General features: G+C 38.7%; 1 protein-coding gene across 4 annotated transcripts in view; it reads right to left on the bottom strand.

Annotated features, from left to right (window-relative positions):
- The window catches only part of znf609b (zinc finger protein 609b), a 90,197-nt gene that overhangs the window by 65,305 nt on the left and 2,957 nt on the right, over window positions 1-21,935 (bottom strand). The window lies entirely within an intron of this gene.

Here is a 21,935-nt window from a genome sequence, read left to right as displayed (position 1 = left end):
TGGATACAAAAAAAAAAAAAAAAAAAAAAAAAAAAAAAAAAAAATCGTTTGATCATGAGCCAGTAATTCTCTGATGATCACCGTGCAAACCACTATGGTAATACCCACTGGTGTGACAGCGCTGCTCGAAACCCTCTCTTCATAATCACTTCCCACAGTCGTCATGGCAACCATGGGAAATGTAGCCTAAATCCTGCCTTGACAGCCAAGGTGGCCCCACTGTTCTGAATGACTGGCTCTCTTTTCACAAGCCACTGCTGATAGTGCCACTGCTGATAAATAAGAAGTAGCTGGCCTCACACTCCCCCGCATGGTTTATGAAGCCGTGCCTTTTCAACTCAATAGTATAATGGTAATCTTGAACTAACAGAGGAGCTTAAAAGCATGAATGAACCAGTGTACGTCTCAGGAGAACACCAGTTTGTTGTATTTGCTTACACAATGTAGCCTAAAGGTCATCACTTTTATATATCTTTGGGCAAATAAATATGACATTCTTGAACAGATCTTAGCTGTATCCATTTGTGGACATACTGCAGAACAAAATGGTCAGAAAAGAATGTTTAAAAATTCTTTTCTCAAAACAGAACTCAAATCTGGGTTTGAAAAAGGTAAGATAGTTATATAAATCTTTTTGTATAAAGATACAAGTTTTTGGTTCTTGTTTTTTCCTCTGGAGTTTCAGAAAAAAAAAAGATGTGAGCTCAATGTGAAAATCAAGCTGTTAGCGTGCTTGTTGTGAGTGGGCGACTGTGAAAAGAGGTTATTATTTACTATAAGAAACACTGAAAGTCTGCTAGGAGCTTTGTAAAGTACAACGATGTCTCCGTGTAATTAACCAATGCACAGCTTCACACAGTTTTACAGTTAGGTAGTTGTATTTTGACACTAAAGTAATAACTTGCCATTAGCTCAGTATTAGCAACAGGTATATAGGGGCTATGTATGACTACATTTATATGAAAATGGTGATTAACAATAGTGACTAAAACTAAGGTGCAGAAACACAACTTAAGGTCAGCATGAAGTTGAAGCTATGTAGTAATACTAATGTAATGAATGGAGATATGTGTAAAATAACAGAAATAAAACAATGCTAATAATAGAAGTAAATAATGATGAGTTCATACAGATTGTGTTTACATATTATAGGCTATTAAAATATCTTAGTATTGTATCACATAAAAATATATCCTCAGAGGAAGTCAAATATTATAATCATTATAATACAATGTTGAATTTCATGCTTATGTCCCAAACATCTATTCCTGCTTAAAGTGCTCCTTTAAATTTGATGCTTATTGCTACAACTATTTACGGTCAGGTGGGTCTACAAAATGATTAGCTTTCATTTTCTGCTACATTTCATAGTAAAATTATGCTTCAGCTACATCTAATTATCTGCCAGTCAAATTAGCTTGGACCTAACCTTCTCAGAAATGTAAATGTGTCGGTGAGATGCAAACTGCAACAACTGCAGTTTGGTCGGCAGCAATATGTCGTGTAGCAAACAGATGTTGCATGGGATGTTCTGTGAAAATTTATGTATATTGTAAATGCAAGTAGTAGTAGTAGTGGAGTAAAAATGTAAAAAGAAAATTTGATTAAAATCCAGAATAAAATTTGCTATACGGATTCAGCAAACCTTTTTCACAATCAATCAATCAATGCGTAAATGAACAACTGGTATTAAACAGTGCTTCTATAAAGGTGAGTCAAGAACTGATGAAAATCAAGGACATCATTCACAGTGTGTTACTAGAGATATCAAACTCTGCCAGTTAAAAAAAATAAATGGCAAGAAAGCATTTTACTTTTACTTTATTCATAAAACCTATAAATTTATAATGCAGACTTTTTTTAAAAACCACAAACCAATATAATTAAAAATCACATCTGAATGTTGGACTTCTACTCATGTGTATTTGGCTCATTTGAATCCTGTGGCATCCACCAAGAACTGTGACAGCACCCAAAGAGATTACATGGAGATATTAGCATATTTTCTGCCTCATTACTGCTGGTAGTACAATTAAATGAAATAAATGTTTCTATAATGGAAGAGCTCAAAGAATTATTCTTTATACCAAATTATCCAGTTATGACACATACCCACACAAGACTATATTTATAAGTTCAGTTACACCCTCCTCAGGGGGGAAAAAAATCTAAAGGATGCAGCACAGATGCTGGTGCACACTTATACCTACCAGCTCATTTTAACATGTACCCTGACTTAGCTCCATCAAGAAAAACAGTGGAAACATCACAGCTGGATCACACAATACACACATCTCGTTCTGTTAAATGATCACCCCCAGCAGTGACGGAGGTAAAACTGTTGAGCAATCATTTGATCGCTGCTTACTCCTCACAGATGGCTCCCCAAAGGAACGACCATCAGTGGCAGGTTTTGGAGGGGCGGAGTGATGCAGCTGTCCCTATATGACTGGGTAAACAGTTGTGAGGTCTAATTTGTCCAACACCTCGACAAAAGAGAGGTTGTAACTCTAGTGGCAGTTGACCCACTGTACTGCCCCTTTTGCTGGAGCTGCAGTGCAAGCCCCTTTTGAAAAAGCTGCACTGAGGAAATGTCCCAAAGAGTGGCCCATTGAGTGAAAGGCATGCAGGCTGTGTAACTCCCACAGTGCTTGCACCCCCAGCCTCCTCCCACCCCCTTTTTTTTTTCTCTTCACAGATCCAGTTTCATTCAGCTATCTATTCGAGGCCATGTAGGGGTGATTTAGCCTTGAGAGTGTAGAAAAAGGACAGCGGGTTGTGATTTCTGGATTATTTCATGTGGAACACAGCTAATTCAGATTTGACATAATGTGGTTTTTCTACATGTGACTGCTAGAGTATGTGTCTGTAAACAAGGCTCTGAAAATGACTACTGAGGCACCGGCCAGCCTCATTTTCCCTTTTTTTGCTTACCAAGTGTAGCAGACAGAAGCAATACAATGGAAAGGTGAAAAATAACACACAGACACAATGGGAAATATGACAAGTGACTCTATTATTACCACCTGTACCTGACAGAGAAAATATGACTGCACTATTAAGGGCTCAAATGAGGGTAATTCTCCAAAATCTGACAAAAATAGCCGGCAATGGACGTCACACATTTTAAATCAAAAGTCAGAGCAGGTAATTATTGTTTGATAGCACAGACAGCCAGATAAGGACTCAGCTAAGGTATAAATGAGACGTGCCCTTAAATTAAGCATGATTATCTCTGCTAGGAACCTTCTTACTGTATCCTACTATCACAAACCCAGAGATCCTTGAGACACATGGCAACGAAAACCCATTCATTTAGATTATTGCATCCCATGATAAACACATATTTAATAGCACTACCAGTGGGGCCCAGGGCATTGTTTGTTGCAGCTCCTGGTATAATAACAATAAAAAAAGCTTATATAATGCTATAATGGTTTCTTTTCCTTTTTTTTATTGAGGTGCATACTTAGTCATAATGATTATTACTTCATCCTAAACTCAGTGCACCACATCTTATTAAGGACTGAAAGATGTTTCTCCAGAGTTGCTCTAAATTGTCGTGCAGGGCTGGAGGAGAGATTTGGTTTACCATATCTCACAGAGAAGAACACCTGCAAAATCTCAAATGCATTCCCTGCATAGCTGTGACTCTCTATATCAAGCACTGAATGTTTGAACAGTGAGGGATATCCAGTAGCACTTGTGCTAGGAAAATGCACCATGCGCATTCACTTCATATTTCATTCGTGTAGCTGACAAAAAACAAACAAAACTGAATTAAACTCAGCTCCACTATCCACATCCTAAAATTGCTCATATTGCCGCTTTGATTCTCAGTTTCAAATTGTATAACAGGTGAACAAAATGCAGTGAGCATAATGACCCAAAACAAGGGAGCATCAAAATGTGTATGCATATTACTTTTACAGTATTGTGGAAACTAAAATGAATTAAGAGAAGGAATCTGAGTGATCTGGGTGTGTAACAGTGTGTTAATCTATATTACATTAGAACTCTCTCTTTTTTTCCATTGATTGAACACAATGTTTTGCTTTTCCCCTTTTACATTTAGCGTTGTTTGACTTTCACATGCTTTGGCTGCTCCATATGTTTCTGGATTGCAGTCTTCCAATTGTGCTATCGTTAATTTGATGGTTTGTAACTTCTTGCCTGCTTCTTCTATTGTGCAGCAGTAGTTCAATAACAAGATGTTTCCTTTAATGGAAAAAGTCTCCAGCAACTAGCTCCATTTAAAATGACTGCTGAACCCACTTTTAGCTGCTCAAATATAATTAAACAAATGGAAGGAATCACAATTGAGGACTGCCTTTACTCTGAAACCAACATTATTCTGAGGTTTCTTTTAACTGCCTTTATTTTGTGTGTTTTAGTTCAGGTGTCTTTTTGTATTTAATTTATCTCCAACAGGTGAGATGCATGTTCCACTAGATTGTGATCAAGTGACTGACTTCCTATTGAAGAATATTCCACTTCATTACCTTCAAAAGCGCCCGGATTGCTTACACAGTGTTTTGGGTCAGTTTCCATCTGTACTGTGAAGTAGCGTCCCATCTACTTTGTTACGTTTGGCTGAATCTAAACAGACAGTATTTTCTTTGTACACTCTGGATTATCCCACTGCTTTTGTCATCTGTCACACCATCAATAAACACCAGTGACCCAGTACCGCTGGAAGCCATGTCCAGTCTAATCTGGTCTTTCGGCTCTTGGTTTGTACCTTAAGGTAAACCCTCTGCAGTTCTTTTTGTGAAGTCTTCCCTTTATGCTATGCTTAGATAATGATATGCCAACCTCCTGGAGACTTGTCTTCACCTGACTGCATGCTATGAAAGCAATTTTGTTTCCTTTGCAAAGGCTCCTGTGATCATGCACCACTGTTCCCTTCATCTAATGGCCAGGTCTCTATATACTGCCAAGCCCAAGCGCTCTCTCTCTCTCTCTGAAAAAAACCCCCAAACTTTTAACTGGTCATCTTTAATGTTGCGCCTGCAGTTTGGGTTTTGCAGTTCCTTTGATTGCACAATGCTGACTCACAGAAAAATCCACAGCTGGAATAAACTACAGACCCTCTCACTGCTCAGCTGATCAAGATATAATGGAGGAATAACCGCTACCTGTGCACAAAAAAGGTTCTGAGTCAGCTAACCAACAACATTTGGCTCTTGAAAAAAAGAAAAAAAAAGAATGGGAGCCCTCAGGTTGAGCCCTCCAGGAGCATCTTCCATGGAGGGCTCAACCCTTTTCCCCAGTCAAGTCTGTCCCGTGTTTAGCAAAGTGAAAATAAAATAAAATAAACAATAAAAGGTGAATCAAATAGACCATTACGGCAAGGCTGGGATGGTCCATTTGGTAAAGTAAATCCGTTGGGCATCTTTCTTCGCCTTTAGACAATAATTCTGATGGCAAAAGAGCAAAACGGATGGGCCACACATTGTAACTGCAGTTACATTTGAACAAAAACTGTGTCAAGGTTTACATATATTCGGAAACAGCTGACCATTCTCTGAAATAGGCAGAAATAATTTGTCCATGACAGGAAAAAAAAAGAAAAGAAAAAGAATACTGGGAAATAAGATAAACAGTAACAAGGCTCCCTTAGAATCTGTTCCTAATATTCTGCCTAGCAACACCACTGTGCTGTTTAGCTTATGGCTGAAATTGATTGTACTGTAACACAGAAGCAGAGTATAGCAAATAAACACTCATTTGCATGCTTACTTCTTCTAAATTATTATTAAACCAAACAATGGCACATAAATCCAGTGCAAAAATAATGGTAATGGTAATTGGCTGCCCCCCATATCACAGAATGTATAGGTCCACTTATTAGTGATGTCGATGCTCCTGGCTAGCTTCACATCAGAGGGAAAATCTTTGATTTGCAATAACATAATTTAGTATTGCAATGACAGTTTGCCTTGTGTAAATAAACAAATACTAATTATTCAATGCTGAATATAAAGTCCACTTCAGCATTGGCATTCTCTAATCTTTCCATATTCAAGGCTTAGCTACTGGCCGGGTATATAAAGCTATAAATATAATAAATTCTTAATATCCAGGTAGGTTCAGAAAGATCTGCCAGATCTTCATTCTAGTTTGTTCAGATGGCAATTTAGTGCACTGTGGTTGTGTAAGACTCTTTTTATTTTTTTACTCGAGGATCTTCAGACAGCAGTAACAGTAACAAATGTAACTGTTATTAACCAGAGTTAAACTTGATTTTTGACTTGACTATGCTGTCTCCACCATTTGCTGTAACGAATGTGGTAACAAACAGTAGAGAACATCAAGCACAGTTTTGTTTGTCCATTTGATCTGGGAATTGTTTAAAAAACTGTTGTCATAATAGTAGGGAAACCCAACCGTTTAACCGGATGTATTCAGCCCTGATTGGTGTGATATGTCACATATTCACATGCCTTGTTTAGATGTCTTATGGCTTTAACTGCTAGTAGAAGCCCAACATGACAAAAGAAGACCAACTTGAATGCTTACTTTGTCTTGTAAAATGTCATTATGGATACTTTGGGCAGAGGGGTGGAGGTGGGGGGGTTAAAACCCAACGCCTACAGATGTTCTCAGATCTTCTTAATTTCACTCAGGGCGCGCATTCACAAACTAACCTCTGTGTAATTGGATTGTGTGCTTGAGCTGATTATCAAAAAATAAACACTAGCAGCCAATCAAAGTGATGGGAATCAGGAGTCTGTGGGTCAGCCAGCATCTTGAGCAGTAAAGAGGCCAACAACAGTAACTCACAATGCTAAGCAAATGGAGGCTCACTAGACAGCTGCCTTCCATATGAGTGAAGATAAATTTTACAATCTCCCATTTCTAAAAGGTTGATTTTTTTTAATTAACTCATTCACTGCCATTGACGTCTATAGACGTCAATTACGTTTTTCAATGGGAGGGGCCAGAATACAACCTCGGGCAGCTTGTCAGTGAATTTGATTTTTTCATATATTTGTAAATAAATTGTTTTGATAAAACATAACCTTTCTCAGTGTTATTTCTGTTTTATAGAAGTGAAAAACTATTTTATATGTTAGAGGTGTCACAAAGCAAGAAATATTAGTGTCAAAGGCACTTTTCTGCTTGAAATGTATTTTTCACAAAAAGCTCGTTTTCTCCCTTTTTTTGGTCAAAACAGGCATTTTTGGTGGAACCCACCTCTCTTCTACAGCTGATTACTAAAGAATGGAAAATGGTAGAAACAAGCTTTTTTTTTGGATGAAAGAAGAGAGTCTGTTCTTCATTTTGGTAGGTTCAGCGTTTATATGATCATAACACACAGTTTTCTGTGGCTCTTCAAAAATGAGTGAAAATGCTCAAAAACCCAGTGGGGCAGTGGGGAGTTACCTGATTTGAAAATGGCTGGCAGTGAATGAGTTAATACATTATACTCAACACTCTATAACCTCTTAATATAAAGTCTTCCAGTCTTTTCTGCAGTAGTCTTCCACGATTTCTGGACTGGCAGAACAATGACTCAGACCAAACCAGATGTAGAAGAGCTGCTGTTGGGCAGCAAAACTTAAAGCTCTTACACAACGCCGCTTTAAAAGGTATATTGTCCACAGTAGTGTTCCAGTAAAATGGGTTAGGTGACAGAACAGAAGTAACACTCTTTTACATCTTGCATCAATGTCACATCAGTACATAAACACTAAGGTGGACAAATAAGGCAACGCAGTCATCATTTGATCACAGCTGAAATGCCAACGTAAATGTTAAACTCGACTACAAATATTTACCTCTGCTGCCCCACAGACTGTTTTGGAATATTAAATAAATAAAATCTATTATGTGATCAACTACACTGACATTTAAACTATTTGCTCACAGAAAAGGTTAGATGCATTAGGAAACTGACGTCTTGACATTACACCCTCTCAGCACCGTATCCGAGCAGGTGTATTAAAGCGTGCACAAAAACCAAGACAAGCCTTTGCAGATTCCAGGAGACAACATTTTATTTTTGCTGCGACTTATTGTAGATGTCAGAGCAAAACATGGAGGAAAAAAATCATTTAAAACTATTGAACCTTTTATTTATGACCACTTCTGCAAGATGATTGCACAGGTCACCTGAGACAACCCTTCCCAGTCTGACTTGGACTGACTGCAATCACTCCCAGAGAGATTTTGAAGGTTTCCTAATAATTACTGTCTGATTGATGAATGCAGACATGCAAATATGTTGCCACCAGTCAGATTAAGTCTTTGTTAATAAGCACTTGAGGAAAGTTGAATATTTGGCATATCACAAAATATACCGACAAGAGCAACACATTCATAATTAACTTAAGTGATCCATTATTACTGGGACAAAACTGACCAGGCTTAGTGTTCACTCTCATTGTAAGTTCCATGTGTGGCAGGCTTATTTTTCTGTGACCACACAAACAGCAGATTCTGGCAGCGAGTTAATACATCCTGCATGATTAATAAAATTGGCATAGTGTTCGCCCTGCTTTGAAGACCAACTCTGCACTGGTGCGTTGTCAAACCGTTCCAACGTGTGCCTCGCTAAAGCTCTTGCATTTTTGTTCCAGAAGGAAATGTGAATGGACTTCTGAGTGTCTAGCTCACAGCTGATAACCAAACCAACAGAACATCATGCCAGTTCTGCATTGTTGTAACTTTACAAATCAGTCTAACTTCAGTGCCAATCACTCATATCAGTAACAGTACAAATGTTTCAAGCAACTGTTACAAGAAGAAACCAAAAGTGCGTTTACGGTCATTTGATAACGGAAATGCTTGCCCCAGTAAATCAAATTCTTCTGCCTGTCACAAAGTATTAGTGAAATGCTCTTAGAAATAACCTCAGCACAGTGTTAACACTATTCACCGCTATTCATGGAAAAGAAAACATCAATAAAAATGCACTAAAAGATCATCTGAATTTTGTCAAGTAGTCAAAGAGTGGTGGGTACTTTAAAAGGAAATTAGACTCACCTAAGAGAAGAAATAAATACTCACACTGTGGCTTGTCTGTGGTTAGAGCTGATGCAGAGAGCGAAAAGAACACGCACACGTTGGCAAGAGAGTAAGAAACCCCCAATCCTAAAACACTGACAAAGAGCCATATTGATTTTTCCTCTGCTCAAAGAGGACTCGAGCAGAAACAAGAGCAACTCCATTAACATGCCGAGCCATTCCACTATGCCATGATTTCTGAATTACCAACGCTAGTCTCTAAGATTCTCAAAACACTTCTAATTATCTCTGCTCTCTCCGTTCTATAATTGAGGCACTCTGTCTCAATGGAAGCTGATGTAGCGGCAGTCGCGGCATCTACTATGGCACTCTTCTTTGCATCCATGGCCAGCTGCACAATAGGCACACTGACTGCGCAATCTCCCAGTGGAGAGACTTTAGGGTTGATATTGCTAAGGAATTTTTAGTAATACATTACTGCATCCATCTATATGTTTGCGCGTGGGGCACAGGAACACTTCAAGATGACAAGTATTCATCTAGCCTGTCATCTCTGCACACCAACATGAAAGTGGAACGTCGTCACAAATACCACACCAGGGGCTTTATCACCTATTTAGCAGTGAAAGATAGAAAGAACATCTTATCACTTAAAAGAACACACTAAACCAATACTCTGCATTTCATTAAAAATAACTACTTAGCATTAAGCCTCATATAGAACAGGGTTGAGTGATATGTTCCACTAACCAGCACTTTGTGGTAGAACAATATAATCTAGACAGTTAATAAAATAAAGCAGCCCAATTCAACTTTCAATTCTTTTTATAACACACATGTAAAATCTTCTAACGCCTAAAAACTACCAGCTGCGAACTCTGAATCACCAACAGCTGATATATCTGTTCAATCCCCAACACTAACAAGTCAATGAGAACAGCTGCACAAAGACATCTAGGCTATTTTCTCCTTTTTTTAAAAAATGTGCACAACACTCATGGTGGAATTGTTTCCAATATCTTAAAATGTCAGTGGAAAAAATAAAAAATAAAACCAATCACAGCTTTGTTTATCAGTCGTCAAAGAGCTACACAGACTGCACGAACAAGGACAAAGCGGTAAAATTAGAATGTTAATACTGCAGGACAAACTGCCTTGTTTAAGAGTAACATCTCCTCTGTGGTAATGATGATTGACTTCGACAACATTACATTCCTCCACAAGGTAGTGAGACTTAAAACACTCGATGGAGCCCTTTAAGCCAAAACAGAAAAAAAAAAGATGGTGCCATCTGCATTACAATGCAACAGTATATTTAGCATCTGAGCTGTTTAAACACTGAAACAGAAGGGACCATAGCAATAACTTCTGTGGTAATATCAGTTAGAGCTGATGAAGAGGTTCCCCTTGACACAAAACGGTCTTCTTTCTATAGGGGTTCAAGATAATTCAACAAAGAGTATGAAATTTCATTCCACAGCTCTGGTAGTCTTATCAAGCCTAAACTAATTTGGTTACAGACAGACTGTTGGCAAGTGACAACCACTCAGCAAGACTGTAAGATAAAAAGGATCAAGTAGTACATTACAAAGAGCTGCTTAGCAACATTATCGAGTACATCAAACACAAACTAGACAAAATCAAGTGCAATCTAGACATATCTTTTTTGACTGCTATCACTTGAATAATTTCTAAATGAAACTGGTTTACTAATGCTTATTGCAATGGTAGAGCACAAACTCATTAAACGAAACTAAATTATTCAGACGAAAGAGAATAACAAGTGTAGATAAGAGAGCTCTTGAAGTGCTTTGTGTTGACTTTAGGTTGACATCTACAACCCCACCAAAGTAAGATATGTGATGTTGGTAAAATGAAAACCTCAGGGTATGTTCGCGTTACGTGTTTGCTGTGCTGAATTTAATGTCTGGTCTTGACTAGCTGTCTTACTTTGCTGTCAACATAGTGTTCCTACATGACAATCAAAGTGGAAAAAGATGACATTTTGTCATACTAGGTACCAAAAGATCCACGTCCATCAACAGAGGTTCAAAAATAGACATATTCAAAACCAAAAAAAAAGTAAACAAACATTAAGTGGAAGCAACTTCCTGATTGGCAGTGTTTTTAATCCAAATACCATAAATACCATAAATACTTAAACAGGAGCTCAGTAGAGAAATGCACACAAGGCCAAATGATAGAAAGTGTATCCAAGAGCACCAGCATTTCAGTATTTTAATAACATTTATCAAGAGGACTAGTCCATACAACTTAATAACATCTACTGGTAAGCACACAGACATCAGCCCTTTTCCTCAATATCATTTTCACTTGTGCTCAGTTGCTTTCGACATGATGGGGTATGATTTCTGTTTAATGGGCATTTTCTTTTCAGCACCTCGTTGGCTTTTTAGAGATGGTCTTAAACTTGAGTCAGTGAGCTGTTGAAAATAAACAACCCAGGCTTTAGCAGTAGGAAATCAGCCTTTTATCTTCTTCTTTTTTTTATTTTGCTTAGGGAGTCTGCCCACTGAGTGAAATGACCCTGAAATATATAAGTGAAATCTCTAAGAGCTGGCTGAAATCTCAAAATGCAAGGAGAGGTCATTCAGTGCTTTCTTTATCATCTCCTTTAGCATTGGATATACACTGGATACACCCAGCAATCCTTTAGGACAACAAAGCATCTTAATTCTATATTTAATTTCTTGTAGCAGCAGCTTTCAAAGTGGGGTGATGTCAATAAGGCACACAAGTCATGCACATGACCTGTGGAAACTTAATGTTTCCATATACTAAACTATAAATATGTTGTTAAACCCACAGTCAAACCATGGTGGTTAGTGCTCTATAAATAAAATGATCACAGTGCATACACAGATGTGAACTACATGAACTAATACCTACCCCCACACATTAATCTAACCTTTAAGGCGAGAATAAGAAACACTACAAAACAAATACGCAATAAAAACTCTGTAATGTCACAGATGATGGTCCCTACTACCCAAAAGCTTTGTGACAGCATAGCTGGCACAATAAGGCCAGTGTATTTTTCCATTTACCTCTGGTTAAACATTGTGTACACACTACCGAAACCTTTTAATCTGTTTTGACCAAATTTGTCTGGTGATTCTTTTTTATGTCCCACTGACAAGAGAAAGTCAAGGTATTGTCCAGACGCTTTTCTTTTGCAAGCTCCTTTGACTACGATGACCTGGATGACTGAGAACCTTCACAGACACGTCAAGGTATTGTCTTTGTCTTCTAAGCTTAAAATAACTTCCTGTTAAGTGTTGGCTACAGAGTGGCTGACATCCTTATAAGAACTTTGTTTGGAACATCAACAGAGACCAGCTTCAACATATTATTACTTAACCTAGTGTAGCTGGATTCCCTTAGCACCTTGGGTATCTTTCCATATGACCTCACGAATTCTCCCTCACAAATTTACTTGACATCATGACATTTTCCACTAAATTCAAGAAAAGGTGTTTCAGAAAACACACACAATTTATTCTTTTTGATTATTTAGCTGTAGTAAAGCAAAGAAGAATGGCTAATTTAATCAAACAAAGCAGGGCTGAAGCTTGAGGTGGTTAGTCAAAGTGATACGATCAAGCTCCTCCTCGCTTTGAGACTTTACTCCGAGTATCTGCTGTCAGGCTTTAGTCAGTCATCAAATTTAGATCACTGACTGATTTCTTGACTTAGACAATACTGCACGCATTAAGGCTGCACATTTCCTTTTTCACACTTTTAAATCAGAGGACAGTCAGTACACAGAAATCACAGCTACCACAAACACTTTCATGTAAACTTGCAATTGCTAATCTGCAAGACTTCAGTTTCAGTAAAATGGCGGGGAGGAGCTTTAGTCACAGACTGGCAGGAAATTGCATCTGCATTTACATCTATGGAAAACTTGGGTAAATATGTTTGGGTAAATATTGCCAACAGCGAATATCTGATGACTATGCAGCAAGTACCAAAAAACAACGGACCAACTCTTTCTCAGTTGGCTGAAAATTCCAATGCAGGGCACAATCATACTGTCAGTAACAACAGTCGAATAACAATTACATACAGAGGGATTTCAAGATGAGGGTTGAAGGGCTTAACCCTCTCATTACACAAGTGTGTTTAGTGTTGCAAAAACCATAGGCATGAGAATGGTTTATAGAGAACAGGAAAAAAGTGATGAGTCACTCATCACAATGTAGACGTGTGGGCTAACCCTCATTACCTTTTATCCTGTTATGAAACACTTTATGCAAATGGGAGTGGTCTCTTCCAAGATAACAATGCCTCACTGAGAGAGCACGAGGTCTCACTGAATATTCAATAGGTGGCAAAATGATGTGATTGACATGCTATGACCATCATGGTCACCAGATCTCAACGTGGTTTACTACTTAAGAGAGAATCTGGACCCTCATTTTAAGATATCACAATTATCATTCTGGAAGAACACTCCTGCAGCAGAGCCTCATGGACTTTGGACTTTCTTAGTTTGACACGTCAAGCGAGGTGCCTGTAAGGACGGAGCAGTAGTTGGAAGCCATCCACAAAACACCGATCCACAAATTCTACACAGAGATGCCTGAGATCACTAATTTCAGATCACTAATAATGAACATTGTGTATTTTCCCAACATTTTAAAGATAAAAATCAAGGTTTCAGGTTGAAACTGAGAAAACTTTAGGAAAAAAGCACAAGAGAAAAGGTGCACAAGTAAGAATGCAAAATTATAATGTCTTACTTTTTTTTTTTTTTTTTTTTTTTTTTTTTTTTAAATCAGGTGTAGTATGCATATACCAGTGAGAGACAGTGCTGAAGCGCTTTGCACCGACTGAAATGTTAAAGTATTATTTTGAATAGCCGATATATGACATTTCCCCATCAATCAATATTAAGGTTTTCCTCCTCGACCCAGAATGTAAACTGAAAAAGGAGCTGAAATGTGCGAGCTAAAATAAGCTTGTTTTATTAACTTAAATACTGACTGACAAATGAGGGAGAAGGAAGAGATGTGAAAGGAACATGGCCTCGGGCTAAAGAGCAGAAAGTCCCTGAATAACACTGCTCTCTGTGTCTGTGTGTGTGTGCAGCAGAAAAGATAAAGACACTACTTTTTTCCCTAGAGTCTTTTGTCGACTGTTTATTACATGCATTCCTGCACGGGCAGCTCACCAGGCAGGATTCCAACAAATTCTTAGTGAAAAGTGAAATACCCATCTGCACACAGTGCATTCAGTCAAGTTAATGGTATCTACTCGCAAATTCTCTGGACCTTTCAGGCTTTTATACTAGTTTATTCCACGAGGAATCTTCTATTAACCTACTACACTGAGGATGACTGAACAATAGAAATCAGTAATAAAGCAACAACAGCACCACAGTGAACACTGGCATAACTGCTCCTACAGAGTGTCAAAAGTCCAACTATGAGAAAACAGCAGGCCACTGGTGAGTGACTAATACACTGCACTACTGTTTGTACCATAGACAGTTGTGGTGTTGCCATGTGAATGTCCAACTAGAGAAAGGCTGAGGACAACCATTAACCTCAAATAACTGCCTGCCTCTCTTCCAGCAGCTGCCTAACAGGGGCCGAGTCAACAAGCGAGGCTTCAAATGGCATTGTCACTCTAACATGGTGGCTACCCACAATCAATGCTGCACTGATCTGTCCCTCAGAGACACAAGTGTCATGTGCAAAAAATGACAAGAATCAAGAGTAAGCAATAATTTGGACCCAATTCACTCTCGATCAGAGAACTGGTTTTGACAGCGTGGAATCTATTGCTGACAAATTATCTGCAGCACACTATGTAAAAATCACATCTTAAATCAGGAGTGGGCAATCAATTTCCCCAAAGGGCCAAATGAGAAACTGGGACCAACAGGCTACACTAAGTTCTGCTTAATATTAATTGTATCTCTTATAAGCTTATTGGCGTGGCCCTCCACAACAGTCCCAGTTTTTCATGTGGCTCCTTGGGGAAAATTAATAGGCTGCCTCTGTTTTAAAGGGCACTTTAACTTTGTACTTGAAGCATAAAGACTCACAACGCAACTGCTCATAAAAACACACACACACACACACACACAGAAACGTGGGCAGTAACATCTGACAGTAAGGCCTAAGGTGCACACTCTATCACCACCAATGTTTGCAGTGCTGGAAATCGTATGCGAGGTAAGAAATGCATTCTATGCTGCATTTCTGTAATGGGGAAAATAGCTACATTAAATCATTTTCTTTGACTTGTCTATTACACAATACCTATAATAGGTTATAGCTAACGAGTGGTCCCACTTTTCACTGTGTATTAACCTTAAACAATACTGTTTAATATAGTTTTTAATATTTGGAGCTACAGTGCATCTTCCATGCTGGACCATGTGACAGAGGTCTAGACCAGCTTTCCTTTAGAACGCGAGTTTAAATACATTCGCCTTATTTGGACATTTGACATCCTTGTTTACACATTTGCTGCCACCGTGACCACTTGGTCATCCATTAAAGGAAATGTGTTTCCGCCTCCAAAAATGCAACTCAGCTATGTCGGAGCTCAAACGCACCATCACTTAGAAAAGTATAAGAGCTGAGGTTTGCTTGCTTTGTCCTCGTGTTGTCACCAATGCAAATGATTCTCCTTCAATTCTCCATCTACCTCTCCTATTCCCCATGCCTGTTTGTTCTCCCTTTTCCCCAGCATCATCAATTTTCTTTTATAGCGGCTGCCAAATTAAAATGCAAAGCAAACAGGCTTTCTCCGGCAGATTACTGTATGTTACAAGTAAAAGCTAAAACAACCAATCACACAATATGCAGACCATACCATGTGTGCTCTTTTTTAGCTGCAGTATATTTAGTCCGATATATTCACACGTTGGAGCATCCTAATATTTCATTTCACTACTAATAACACTAAAGCTGAATTTATGCTTCTCTGGCGAGTTGTTTCTCTGCTCCTGTTTGTAGATGCCTACGGCGTGGGAAGTGATTTATGGTTCAGCGTAGGATTTTAACCCGTTGGCTGTCGTGGCATTGCTACCTCACTAGATGGATGTGTTGTACATTTTTGTGCCATGCTGTGTATTTATTTCCCAACCAAGTAATATCATTTACCTTCATGTATTTGCTATGCTGTGCTTACGTGATTTAAAAAAAAAAAAAAAAAAAAAGAGCAAATATGTCCATGTTGTTTACATTCTCAAAGAAATAGAAAATGATGGTGAAGACTAAGCTGTTCCATTACTCCCATGAACCCTTTACAGCCTGTGTTAACCTCACACTGCTGCATCTTAATCCAAAGGCATAAATCTGCCCTAAGCAGCTGACTGAAACATTACACACCCATATTTTTTTGCAAACCAGTCAGGACAGTTCAAACCACTAATGTTAAAGCCACAAGAGCTACTACTTGCGAGACTATGCACGAGTGCTGCTCCATTTGCGTGTTTTTGATTAACTGCTTTCTCTGCCCACAATCTCGACCTTAAATAGGATCTCTACTCTTGAGAGTAACCGGGTTTCTCCACTGATCTTCCTTGATCGTTTGTGAAATCGCATAACACAGTTTTATCGGGGTAAGACCTACATTTGCTGTCCAAATAAGTGAATTTGTTCCAGCGTCTTGTCAGATTAATTGGAAAAATGAACAGGGACAGATAATAATGACTTCCTGCAGGCTGATTAGATTTAAATTTCCTGATTTCTGGCCTTAGTATTTTAATTCATTTGCATTTTGTGGTGCTTTCCGTCAGATTTTTTGGTTACACAAAGTAATCTGGTGATTATCTTTTTGATAAACTTATTATCAGCCAAAGAGTCTCATTATAAATTTCCCATAGCGCAAAATAATGTTGCTAACCAACACAATGTTGCAGATCTGATTTCCCCTTTGTTTTTGTTTGATGTTTGTTCATTACTTGTTTTGTGTTTTGATTATTATCATAGACCTAAGCATATTTTGACAACAGCACACAACAGCCCCAATCTGGTTGGCCTAGGTAGAAAAAGGACATAAGAATCAGTGTGCCAGTTAACAAAAACTGCCAGCAGACTACACAAAATAGTTGGAAGTGATCCAAATGTGGTCACCCAGGGTAACCAAACAACTAGTACTGTTGAAGCCTGAGGCCCCAAATAAGATTTCCTGTAACTACGTGCCAAAGCTGACTGTTGTATAGAAGATTGGTTGATTTCATTGGGATTTTTTTGTAAAGCCCATCTGATACTGGGTTTTTGGAACCAATGCTGATACTGACTTTTATGCTACAGTGACACTAGAGAAAACAGTGGAGGGAGACTGTAGCACCAAAAAATAAAAATGACTGGGTCTCTGTGCAATGAACTACTTCAAAGATGGAGACTAGGTTTGTAACCACTATTCAAAGCGACTTTGGTGTGTCAAGATGGTGATAAAACAGCAATGAAACAGAACCAGTTTGTTATCAGTTTGTGATTAAATAGGGTGAAGCTGGCAATTACATGAAATCTCTTTACGATAATATAGTGATTCACTGTAAGAAATCTGTAACAATCGCAAATCTGTTGCTGTTTACATACACAAAGAAATCACATTAAACAAAGTCCAGTCAAGACTGGAAATTCCCCCTGAATAATGATGTAGTAGTTATGGCAGGGCGGGGCTTAACTACAAAATGATAGATGTTTGGCAACCTTGCTTTTATATGAGAATATAACCAGATTACAACCACTTCGCAACTAGATGACAACCAGTTGAGCGCCGTCTCCTATTGCAAAACAATGCATCACAGATAAGCAACTCATCGGCACAGACTGACTCCGATCAATTGCGAATTTTTTGGCAATTGATTTGTGTCTATAAATTGGACAGCATTTATTCCCAAACCTCTGCTAATCTCAGAGTGATTGCAGTCAGTCTGAATCAAAACACAAATTTTTGTGAACAGGTTCCCTCCCCAAAGGCGACCCTGGCAGAAAGTGGTCGCCACAAGTACTTGAAATCCGTCACCAGTAGCAAACCAGGTCAATGGATTCACTAAGATTTTGGACTCCACTGACCAAGAAGTCAGCTTTCCTAATTTTTTATTCTAGTGTTACAGAGCCATTAGACAACAAAGGTTTTCAACAGTGATATCGGTCAATTAGCACAAGAAAGCTCCTTTTAAATTTTTAACTACTACATTAAACTTTTCTAATCAACAAGCTGTCTAATAATACACGTTTCTAAATTAACTCAACATCTTTTTGTATTAAATTCTATCAAAGAAAAAACAATTCATATCAACACATTAAACATTTACACCAACACCAATAAATCTGCAATACATCCATTTCCAGTTTGTTCTATCCGATAACGCAAGTGTAAAGCACATCTCAAATCACTGTACAATTTAAAGCAAAAATAAAAACCTGGCCTATTACTGTTGCTCGAAGATCCAGCACTAAATTCTTCAGTGATGTTTTCATTACTGAACAGCTGAAAATACATAATGCCTACTAAACTAGCCCCATGATATATTGAGCCCTGCAAAAATCAAACAACTACAGCCTTTAATCCCAGTTAATTCTTTATCCATGCACAGTAAAAAGGAACTGGACATGATCGCCGTGAACCTCGAACGACAACCCTTTGGTGGGCTTTAAACCGAAGCCGCTTTGATGGGAATGCGTTTCAAACTAAAACAACATTAAAATTCTATACATCTGTTTCCATGCATGCCCGGGCAGAGGGATGAAACAGGATAGTAGATCTATGTTAACACTTGCACAGTTTTAGACTGACGAAGGAAATGGTGCTCTTTGAAAGTGGTTGCCGTTCCAATTGATCATCCGTGTTTTTCACATTAGACTGCAGCAATTGTGGATGTTCTCTCATTTACTCATCAATATAACAAGCAAGGCTGGTGTCATCTGAGAGCGACAACAGTTTCTCTTTGATTCTACAGATGACAGTGGATTCTGCTGTATGATTAGGGCAACAGGGATAGAGCCTCCCACTCACTGCCACCACGCTACACTATTGATGTGCTCTGAGGAATTCCCGCGCATCACTTCAAAGACCTTTCTTGCTCTACACTAAGCTCAACTCAAAAACATATCTTCATAAAAGACCATGACATTCCTACAGCTAAAAGCGAGCTTATATCTGGGAAAGACATAATTGCTTCGCGTCAAAAAATGGATACGCTGTATGTTCTGTAGAGCAACTTAGAAAAAAAATAATATTATATTGTAGCATTTTCTTTACTATTTTAATCAACCATTTATAGATGTGCATGTAGCAGCGAAAAGATAACCACTGTCAGGAACAAGTGATGCACCACTGATTAATGAGGTCACACTGCTTATGAATGGAGGAGTGAAGGCAGCACTAAATGCAATGGTGTGGTAAAAAACCCCAAAGGTTTTGTAATAACAGAAACACAACTATCCTTTTGAATCGACCCCCATAATTGCTGTGGCTTTCCTTTCTACAATCACACGGGACGATACTTCAAACCAAAAGCAAATGAGACAGCATTTCTGCAGCACTCAAGTCTGTGCTGCGCCACAAAAGCTGACAATATCTTTATAGCCTGTGTGGGGGAGACTTGAGTGTAACCTGGGCTCACATCCCAGGAAAAGATGGATCACTGGTTTCTGGCAAAACAGCAGCTGTGCAACAAGCATTCAAAGTGCCCCCCCCCCCTCCCCCGCTGTAATAGGCAATTCACAAGTGAGAAATCCAATGAAAGCTGCAAAACCTGAAGCAGAGCTGCATATTCTGATACAACATTACAGCCCGCACGACAATTGTCACATCCTCAACTTTGTCAACAAAATGGTAGCCTCAGGAAATAGAGACGGCGGCAACATCCACACAATCAGTTTTCATATATAAAATCTATTTTGGGGGCCAGATGAGGTACATTTTCCCCCCACTACAAGCTTCCCTAGCCCACCCACACAATGGATGGCTCAATAAATATTGCCATCTATTCTGACTGTCAGTTTCCATTGTCCTGCATTTACTATGCTTGAACAAGCAAATAAAAAAATAAACAAAAACACAAAAAAACCCACCATTTTAATAATTGCATTACATAATTACGCATTTCAGTAATATTTCGCAGTTTTCAGGTGTAGCGCAGCTTTTAAGCCTTGCCGCGGCCTTTTACATTATAATCTCGACAGTCATGTTCATATCGAAAGATGATGGAAATTACATAAGCACTTCTGAACCGTCCACCCACCTGTCTTTCCACAAGCTACGAAAACAAGACAGGACACTCCACGGAGCACTTGATTGATTACAGGAACTGTTTAATCAAAGTCTGAACTCACTGCAGACCTAGTCAGCTGTTACAAGCAGATACAGCATAGTCAAAATTCACAGGTAGCCAAGTGTGCAACACACAGCGGCACAGGCTAAAAATATAAACAATCAACCGTTTTCTTAAGTTGTTGTCCCCCCAAAAAAAGGATTTAAATATGCCATCAGAACATATTGGGTTACCAAAGCCTATGCTACTTTCTCTTCATGCTAGAAGTGTGAAATGAAGTCCCAGGTGTCTCCCTCACTCCTTTTCAACTGTGTGCACATGCAAAGGAAATAGCGAAAGCTGCACCTCTGCAGGTTAGCTGTTCCAATGGAACACAGTATGCACTATGGTAGGTAGGTAAGTAGCTATTTTAACCAAGTGCTATATTGCATTAACAATTACTGACTACAATTTGGAGGTCAGGTCATGTAGGTAATGCTGTTTTTCTGAAGGCACTCAAGCGTTCCATGTTAGAGCTTCCCTGCAGTGCTTCAATAAGCCCATCCCCCCATCACTCAGAGTGGATCGCTTCAAAAGAATCTTAACCTTGGAGAAATGCTGCATGTATGTTTTAAAGTACAAAGATTTTCATCTAATCACAACCTGCCTATTGACACTAACTGCATTAAAGCACTCGCCACTTCACAAAGGGAACTGGAATCCATATGAGTCTCATTCCTCATGATCCATTTCATTGCTAATGTAAAACCCAGGAGTATAATTGAATATGTGGATATATGTGCACCTGTAAAAAAAGGCTTAATTCAAGTGGTTTGAAAATAAAAGGCACCGTAAGCCTTCAAATGACCAGCTACCTTTGAGGATATAGGTTAAATCCTTTCTGAGTTTGCTATCAGCTGGTGTGTGGCCACGACATGACGGCAGCCTTACAAAGCCAACATAATCCCCTTGTCCTGGACTAATCTAATGCCCTGGACCTCAAAACAAACACTTTTAATACTCTTCTTGCACAGTGTTTCTTTGGTATATAGTCTGAGGCACAACAGATTTTTAAAAAGGTGAAAGGCTGGTCACAGTTAACGCAAAACAAATCTGAGCCAAAGCCCAGTGCCATCACGTACATTAGTAACTTTTACAGCCAGTTGCTGTCCTTTAAAAACATTACATACCAGCAGCTGAGTTATCAAGGACATCATACTGTTGAATAAGGAAATGGGAATTTCCTCAAGTGGCGTTGCTCTCGTGTTCAGTCACTTCACAAGCTATGGTCTGTCAGACTGTATAAAATCTATCTGCCATGCTATAACAAGGATCCTAACACCCTTATAATGATTAAAACAAATTACTACTTAAAAAAAAAAAGAAAAAAAGAAAAGGTAATCAGATGGAGAGGAACTGCCTTTGAAAAGGTACTGAGCTGGAATGAAAGCTATGCCAGCTCTATGCCTTACAGTGAAATTGCTCAATTTTGTCCACCAAAAGAAAAAATAGCAAAGGACATGTTTGCTCTGTGGAAACATTGCTATTATTAAAAGGGACACCAGTGCTTTCACATGTATGAATTCAATTTCAGGGCAAATCCTCTGGGCTTAACACTGTTATATTACCATCTTTTGTATTGATTTCAATGTGACAAAGACATGAGAAGAATGAGTAATAAACCTCTAGGTAAAACAAAGTGTTCAAAAAGAAA

This window comes from Rhamphochromis longiceps, linkage group LG1, assembly GCF_057381845.1.
Source record: "Rhamphochromis longiceps isolate RC_006_pf linkage group LG1, R_longiceps_female_GT1.1, whole genome shotgun sequence".
Lineage (NCBI taxonomy): Eukaryota > Metazoa > Chordata > Actinopteri > Cichliformes > Cichlidae > Rhamphochromis > Rhamphochromis longiceps.
The sequence above is the reverse complement of the archived record's forward strand: the minus strand, read 5'-3'. Positions and strand labels throughout refer to the sequence as shown.